At 33.4% G+C, this 9,063-nt stretch overlaps 1 pseudogene; it reads left to right on the plus strand.

Moving 5' to 3' along the window:
* The first annotated feature begins 216 nt into the window (after nucleotides 1-216).
* On the plus strand, nucleotides 217-2,865 carry LOC149565936 (sucrose transport protein pseudogene; annotated as a pseudogene).
* The last annotated feature ends 6,198 nt before the right edge of the window (nucleotides 2,866-9,063 follow it).

A 9,063-nucleotide genomic window follows, 5' to 3' on the forward strand; every position in this document is an offset into this window, starting at 1 on the left:
ATAAAGACTATAGTGACCCGCTCACACGTGAATCAAAAGACATCATATATGTATAATCTGGAATCATTAGGCTCATGCAATAGTTAATTTTATCGGCATATCCATCATTTGAAACCTCTTTTATTGCCATAGTAATTGACTGTGAGTTTCATTGAAAAATTACTATTATTTTCATATGGATACCAATTTTTTGGAGTTGGTGGGATTTTTTTAATCATGAATAGAAATTTTCATGTGGGAAGAAAAGTGAAGAATGGAGTTCCTCTGAGAACTCTAGCAAGGTTACATTAGTGGCAGAAGGGATGCAATTTGGATGGGCTTTGCAGCTCTCCTTACTGACGCCATATGTGCAGGTCTTAGGTATTCCTCATACATGGGCTAGTTATATATGGCTGTGTGGCCCTATTTCTGGTATGTTTGTGCAACCAATAGTGGGGTATTATAGTGATAGATGCGAGTGCTCCCAGGGAAGAAGGAGGCCATTTATAGTTATGGGAGCATGCATTATGGTAATGGCAGTTATGGTCATTGGATTTTTAGCAGATTTGGGATGTATGTTTGGTGATTCAATCTCATATAGGCCAAGAGCTATTACTATTTTTGTTTTGGGGTTTTGGCTCCTTGATCTTGCCAACAATATGCTTCAAGGGCCTTACAGGGAAATCCTTGCAGATTTATCAGGTATGTCATGCTTATATTGTTTTGCTATTTTTTGCAATGGTATCTAGAAAGTTTATGTTTAAGATGATGGTTAAGGCCTTACTTACAACCTTTTTGAGCTACATTTCTTTTTCCCCTCTCTTTTTTTCAATGTCATCTTGTAGTATTGTTCAAGGTAACGGTCAACTTGCAGATATTTGTCCTATGTTGGTGTTAGCTGCAATCCCGCTTGAACATGACCATTTATAGAAAATTTCCAACAAAAAGTACCATGTATAAAACAACTCAAATGTTTAGAGAAAGAAACCTTTTTGATTAATGCAAAACTTTGACATTTCCCACCTCTCGAGGTTTTCAATCTTCAATGCCCAATGTTCAAGACTTTTCCATGAAGGGTTGTCTGGGAAAACCTCCTTAGCTTAGCCATGTAGAAAATAGACCTTGAAGGAAGTATATGTTTACAGAATGTCTCTGTTAAGATCAGCCATTACAAGATGGTGAGGTGATTAATTTTTAATCTATGGAGACTAATGTTTAGATTCATGAAACTATTACTGTATTAATCCACAATCAACTATATTTATTCCCTTTGGAGAAAGTTTTACCTATGGGATATTTTTTATTTACTATTTACAAAGGGATGTACCAATTTTCTTTGCTTTCAAAAATTTTGTCAAGCAAAATATTTCATTACCATAGCTCATCATAGGTTTTTGAAATTGTTTCCATACCACATTTAAAGAGGCTTTGGTTGAAGCTAATAATTTCCTATGGTTTATCTTTAGATTTTATTAATGGTTATAGAGTTTTAAAATTTAGCTCTTGATGGTTGTAATTTGAATAATTATGCTCATCAAAGGCTATATCCTATTATCTTATGTCGAACATTTCCTGTTAGGAGTGCATATTTCATCAAAGGTAGTGCTAGATCGGTTTGGATTTTTTATATTCTAGTGTGTACCCATTAAAGACTCCTCTACTGCAAATGCAGTTTCTTTTCTCAATGGAGAGACTTGCCAAAAAGAACATCCATACTTGGTTTATATTTCATTGACTATATCCCAGAAAGGTCTGATTTCTTCGCATTCCTTGGAGAGGGACATTGTCCATAGGGAATTTCACTCCAAGGAAAAAGTTGTTCATTTTCATGGGCTAAGTAGTACAAATTTTGAGGGAAGAATTCTGAATCTTCCTATCATTCAAGGACTCAATATAGTGTTTCCATGAGAAAATTTTGCTCTTCACAAATAGCCACAAGAAATTAAAACTAGGCAACCATAAATGAACTCTAGATTGTATTCTCTTTCTAAATGAAGGACTTTAATTTGATGAATGAAATATTTTACTGAATTCTAGCGCCTCTTGAAGCTCCACCCATATGTATTTCTAAATGCTTTTCCTCTAGCAGGAAAAAACCAAAGACAAACTAGGAGTGCCAATGCCTTTTTCTCACTGTTTATGGTAGTAGGGAATGTGTTATGATTTGCGAGTGGTTCTTACAGTAAATGGTATAAAATTCTTCCGTTCACAAGAACAGAGGCCTATGGTGTCAACTGTGCTAATCTAAAGTCTACATTTTTTATAGCAATAATCCTCTTAGTGGCTACTACCATTCTTAGTGTAGCAGCCACCCTTGAAAAAAGATGGTCAAAGGCTCAAGCAGAAGAAAAAGCGAGGGCAAAGGTAGTGGGAGGTAAAATTCATAATCCAGTTGATGAAAATAATGAAGATGATGAGGAGCAGGAGGCTGATGAAGCAACCTAGGAGACATTCATATGGGAGCTATTTAGTGCTTTTAGAGATCTCCCTTCTCCAATGTTGGATTTACTTATTGTAACTACACTGACATGGATTGCATGGTTCCACTTCTTACTCTTTGACACAGATTGGATGGGTCAAGAAGTTTATAAGGGAAAGCCTTTTGGTCCTGAACCTCTTCCAATTTTATATGATGAAGGTGTTAGATTAGGATCATTTGGCCTAATGCTAAATTCAATAATGCTAGGAGCAACTTCTTTGATGATAGAAACTATGGCTTGCAGGATAGGCCCTAAATTATTATGGGTAATCGCAAACTTTATTCTGTGCCTTTTGCTTGCATGTACTATTATCATCACCAAACTTGCTAAAAATCATGAATCTGTACCTCCTCATAGTTCTGTTAAAATTGCATCTTTGGTTATTTTTGCAGCCATTCACTACTAAATTTAACATCATTTTTCGACCAAAATTTTTGACCATCAACTAAATAAATTTAGGGTGGTTGAAATGTAAAGGCAAAAAATTTGTTTTCTTACATATAAGACCCGTGTTGGTCAAAATTTTGACCAACATAGGGCTTATACATTCGCAAAGTTAAAAAAGCATTTTCCCTTTTACGTCTTTCGGGCCCGATTTCATTTGACATTTTTGGAGCATTTTCGCATGGTTATTTCTACATTTTTGCATGGTTTTCTCCGAGCCTAGTTTCCTTTCAAGTTTTGTCAACCCACTTGATTAATGACTCCTGCTAGCCTTGGGAATAATATGAAAGGGGGTCTTGCATTTGCATCAATATAGGGGGGGCGGAATAGTAGTTCGAAACTCTCGATATTATCTTTCTTTCATTCTTCCTGCTGTGCTCAACATCAAAAGCTCTTCCATTCATGACCTCCAATCACACTAGCATCTCCGGTGGTCGAGGAGAGGGATTTCTCTTCAAGCATATTTCTATAGGTACATGTGTATTTTTGTTATAGGTTTTTATGATAATATTGAAGATGGAAGTGAATACTATTACTATCATTATTATTTTTTATGCCAAAGTTCAGCCATTGTTGTGTAATATAAATGGGAGAGTCTCCGCTCAAGTGTTTTTTCTCAGTGATGTTTTGATGATAAGTGTTAAAAAGAGTCTAGTTGCAAAAATAATGTAATGTACTTGTTTCATTTTATTGAAAGTGTGTAGATGCAGATTTATCATTTGGAATGTTGGTCTATTGTAACAACTATTATACTTTTTGTTACAGTAATGAAAGAAAAGAAAGGAAATGTATATGCAGAAGCTATAGTTGTAAAAGCTTAGAAGAAATAATAATGACAATTTTTTTGTTTTATAAATCTAGTTGTGTTGGTATCATATTTTTCTTGTATTTTTGTTTTAATAATACATAATTATATTGTATCATTTAGACAACAGTTTCATATTCAAAAAAAGAACAAAAAGAAAAAATAAATTGAGTGTGTTTCTCTCTTCGAATCTAGAACATTCAACTTAAACATCAACACATAAAGATAATAATTTGAAATCTGGTGTGTTTAGTGCTTGGAGTTGTACCCTCAATATCTAGTCCATGTGGGCTATAAAACATGATATTCATGTGATTCTATGTTAGATGATGATGATGATAATGAATAATCACCATCTACTACTAGCTCATGTAGTGATAAAAGGTCTTCAATGCACCTCTAACTACAATAATGCCATGGAAAACTTGTGATGGAGATGACTCCTCAAACTAATAGACTATCATGGAAATTTTTTGATGAAGATGACACCTACAAATACTTGACTATCTTCAAAAACTTATGATGAAGATGGCACCTAAATTTACTAGACTATAATTGAATTGATGTACTTTGGATCCTTCACCGAAAGTCTCTGTAATTTTGTTAGAAGATGATTTATCTTCTAGTTCAACCAAAAGAATCTCTCTCCTATATTTCAACATTACATTTAATTTTTGCATTGCAATTAGGTCTTCCCTACAAGGGTTTCCATTTGGATGAATAACAAACTATAATGGAAAAATTGTAACGAAGATGCCACCTGCAACTATTAGACTATCATAGAAATTTTTTGATGAAGATGACATTAAAAACTATTGGGCTATCATGTGTACAAGTCACAAAATGATTCCAACATATGAAATTAAGTGTACTACATAGGATAGTGATGACTTAATTTCCATGCCCTCCAAATTTGGTGGTTGTAACATTTATACCAATTTAATTTGTAGGATACACACTCTTGATAAGTTAGTTAGCCTTGCGACTAAGGTCGATGGGGAATGTTGACACATGCAACCTAAGTATGAGTTTGAATTTGGTATTTCCTTGTGGATATTTACTTATTTACCAAATAGAAGGTATCATCTCCATTTTGTCTATCATGATAAGTTGTCACAGGTTTTTTGAATGAATTTATTTTCTTATGTGTATTTCTTCTTATGGAATGAACTTAGCCGAATGAAGCTGAACATGTGAATGCTTGATGACCCAGTTCAAGAATATTGTGTATATAGAGGCCTTGTACATTCTAGTATAATTTCTCCCTCATATAAGGTCACTTATGGATTCAAGAAAATGCAAGATGCATTTTCAAAGGGTATATTTTGTTAGTTTTGAGACACCAATAATTATTGAAATAAATAATTTGTCCTCATCAAGATATTACTTCAAATTGTCATAATCTGTGACTTTTGTTGAGAGGTTTAGACATCTCTCTCACAAGTAGATTATTGAAGCTAATTACAGATGATACCAATCCAGATAATACATGCTCAAAGGAATTTTCTACTATTAACATTAGGAGTGGGTAAGAGTAGGTAGTTATTAAAACCATTTCAAATGACATGGTGATGTATGAACTCCCATTAAATTTCTCACATAAGCATGATTAAGATGTTGAATTGAGATCTCCAATCGAACATGTTCATGGTAGTGAAGCTTGCAGCTCCAACAAGACTTGTCATACTGATAAATTAGGAGTACATCTAGAAAATCATCCTAGGTGGAAAGGGAGACATAATGAGAGTGAATCACAAGGGAATTTAATGGTGGATTCTACCAAACACAGAGATCATGCTTATCATTTCCTCTAGCAATTCTTATGTAAAACATCATTAAAATAATTGTTCCCTTTGACAGCGTCAAAGAGTGTATATATACAATATTTTTGAATTTTTTTTGTGCTAAATGAACCTTTTGTGATCAAGACCTGTAAATATCTTGGTTGGTACAACTGCATATTTCTTACTGGCTTTGTACTAGTACCCAAGATTAACATTGGTGACATTAGTAGAATTCCAAGTTTTGCTCTTGTATTCCTATTAATTGTACTTGCTTGTTGAATATGTTAAAGAAGAAATTAATGCTAGTTAATTTATAGACTGGAACTGACCTGAATTTCTTGTTGTATTTTTTAAATGTTGAGATGCATATACTAAGAATTTTTTGTTGTTGCAGGCCAAGCCACAACTAATAGATAGGTCAAAGATTCCAACTATTGTGGATCCTATGATTAAAGAGTTACTGAACTTGAAATATCTTCAGCAAGTAAGTTGCATGCAAAATATTTCTTTTGAAGGGAATTGACATTATTTTTAAAAATACATTCAGTTTATACAATTTTACTCATGTTTTGGTGGATAAAAACTTAACATTCTTCCACATTTCTTGCCCATTTTATTTCATATCTGAAATAAGACATAATCTTTCCATTTTCCAATAGCTAGAAGTCTTTAACTGTGATTGGAATTTGGCATAAAATGTATTTTTAAGGTCAGATTGTCAGCTAGTTCTAGTTGATCACCATTTGAAAATTAGAGGTGCTAATCCTTTCATTGAAGAGAAAATTTATAGTGCACTACATATCATCACACTTACCCAAAAAATTTGAGCCAAACATTTGATTATCTAGATTGAAAGTCATTGTCCACTTCATAATCTTAGCAAGAAGAACACCATAAGTGCTTGTGAACCAAGTATTTATGATGAAGCAAGAAGGAAAGAAAAATGAAAAAATGTCTTGAGTCGAGAGATAGACATTGGAAAGAAAGCCATTGATTATAAAAAGTATTAAGATCAAGTTTAAAAATAATGTTTTAATTGACAAGCACAAAGCAAGATTAGTAGCTAAAGAGCAACAAATTTTCCTTGTACATCCATGCACTATCTCCATGATTCCATGTTTGGTCCTTAGCCTCTTTGCAATAACCACATGATCAATGATTGCCAAATAGTGCCAACATACTATGTGAAAAGGCCCTTTCTAGATCATATTTCAATGCAACAATTTATCAAACGATGGCACTTTGAGGGGACAATGATCATCTTCAACCATGTGACTTTGGCTCATTGCTTCAAATTTCTTAGAGGATATAGAAACTTACTGACTGTAAACAATAGGTATGTTCTTAGAAAAAAAACCCATACTCATTGTAAAAAATAGGTATGGACTTACTGCATATTTCATGAGTTGTGGTTCATAAAATGCCATACTCATCAGCTTGAATTGTTTGTTTAATACCCAATGCATTGAGGTGATGCTTACAATTTGAATTCATAACAACTATTTCTCATCAACTTAAATTGTTTGTTTAGTAGCCATTGCATTGACGTGAGACTTACAAGGTTGAAGTATTGCAACTTCCTAGAAGGTCTGCCTACTCAATTCCATGATGATCCAACTTTCCTTGATCCTTGGGAGAATGATGCAGGAGCATTAAGGTCAAGGTTGAAGGCATGAGAAGACATTAAGGTCTCAAGATAACCAACATGACCATGTTAGAACAGTTGATGTAATAAGACCCTGTGAAGGTCCTTTTTGATATGTTTGTAATCATTTTAGTTACATTTGAAAATATTACTTAAGAAAAACCATATGTGTAGATATAAACATTAATCACAACATGTCCAATTTATTTGTAGGTATATTTTTCTGTGAAGAAAGACCATGCATGACAATATGAACCCAGAACAAAATAATGAGACAATGGCTGCATTGTGGGCTCAATTTTGAAGAAAACCTGATAAATGTTATTGTCCTTGCAAAAAGTGTAAGGGCTTAAAGGATCGAAGAATTCTTATCACAATAGGCCAGAGTCATTGTAGACAATATGCTCATGTTGAAGGGGGCCACAATTTTCGTCCATTGCTGAATGTGGATTTCCTTCTGGAGGAACATGGAGGTGTGAATATCCAAGTTGAGGATAACCCTCCCATGGAAGAAGATGATAATGTGCTAGGGGACATGATTGAAGAAGATGGTATTGAGGCAAGTGATGAAGAGACTCACAATGATGGTACTAGCAAATCTGATAATAATGATGAAGATGGTCTTGATATACCTTTACTTGAGAAGGCACACAAGCCGTTATACGAAGGCTCCCAAACAACTCTACTATTGGCTATAGTGTTGTTGGTGAACTCAAAGGTTATGAATAGTATATCCAATGTAGCAATGTCACTTATGCTAAGGTATGCCATTTTTGTCATCTTCAATGTTAGCATACAATTACTATTCATTAGATTAACAATGCATGTTTATTGTTGTAGGTTGATTAGTGAGTTTTTGTTACCACCATTAAACATTTTGCCTTGTTCGTACCAAAAATTATCTAACATTATGGATCAGATTGGAATTAAGTATCAGACAATACATGCATGTCCCAATGATCACATTCTATATCATAAACAATATGAATTTGCAACAGAATGCCCTGATTGTCATGTTAGTAGATATCAGTCAGATCAAATAATAAAAAAAGTGCCTCAAAAGGTTCTTCGGTACATTTCTATTATTTCACGTCTTGAATGATTATTCAGGTACACTAGCTTGGCACAATTTATAGATTATCATGCACGCAATAGAAGTCAGGATGACATTATGTGAATGCTTGCAGATGGTTCTGCATTTAAAGAGATAGAAGAAACATGGTCACACTTTAAAGAAGAACCTCATAATCTAAAACTTTCATTGGCGATGGATGGTGTCAATCCATATGGAGATATGAGATCTGTTTACTCAGTATGGCCTATTTTTGTTATTAACAATAACATTCCTCTTTGGATGTCCATAAAGAGGGAGCACATAATGTTGTCAATGATTGTGCCAGGTATTTTTTTATTTTATAGTTATCTTGTAGATGCTTAAAATTGTCCCTAAAGACTATATTAATTAATTTTAATATTGCCTTTGACATTGTAATTAATTATTAATTAATTAATTATATTGTTCACATTCCTCTACTTATTTAATTAAATTGTTTTAATTAAATAAGTTCATTTTTCTAAGTATTTAAATTTAATTTAAATGCTTATAGCCTTAATGTGTTAAATTAATTTAACAAATGATCCTCCACATTCCTCTTTTAAAATAAATTTTACTTATTTAAATTCTCCACATCCTATTAATTCATCTAAACCCATGATTAAATTAAATCTTATTTAATTTAATCTTAAACCTAGTCTAGAGCCTAGCCTATACCCATCACTCTCATCCTTCTAAGCCTACCCACTACTTAATCTCACTATTATCCTAAATCTCTTTCTAAACACTTTTTTAGTTCCTAAGAGTTTGCTCACACATGAGTGAGACACTCTTGATCTAATGAACCTTCTATTTCATTTATGACTCTTACA

The sequence above is a fragment of the Cupressus sempervirens genome, chromosome 3, assembly GCF_028749045.1.
Source record: "Cupressus sempervirens isolate cs-2001-9-10 chromosome 3, ASM2874904v1, whole genome shotgun sequence".
NCBI classification, from domain to species: domain Eukaryota; kingdom Viridiplantae; phylum Streptophyta; class Pinopsida; order Cupressales; family Cupressaceae; genus Cupressus; species Cupressus sempervirens.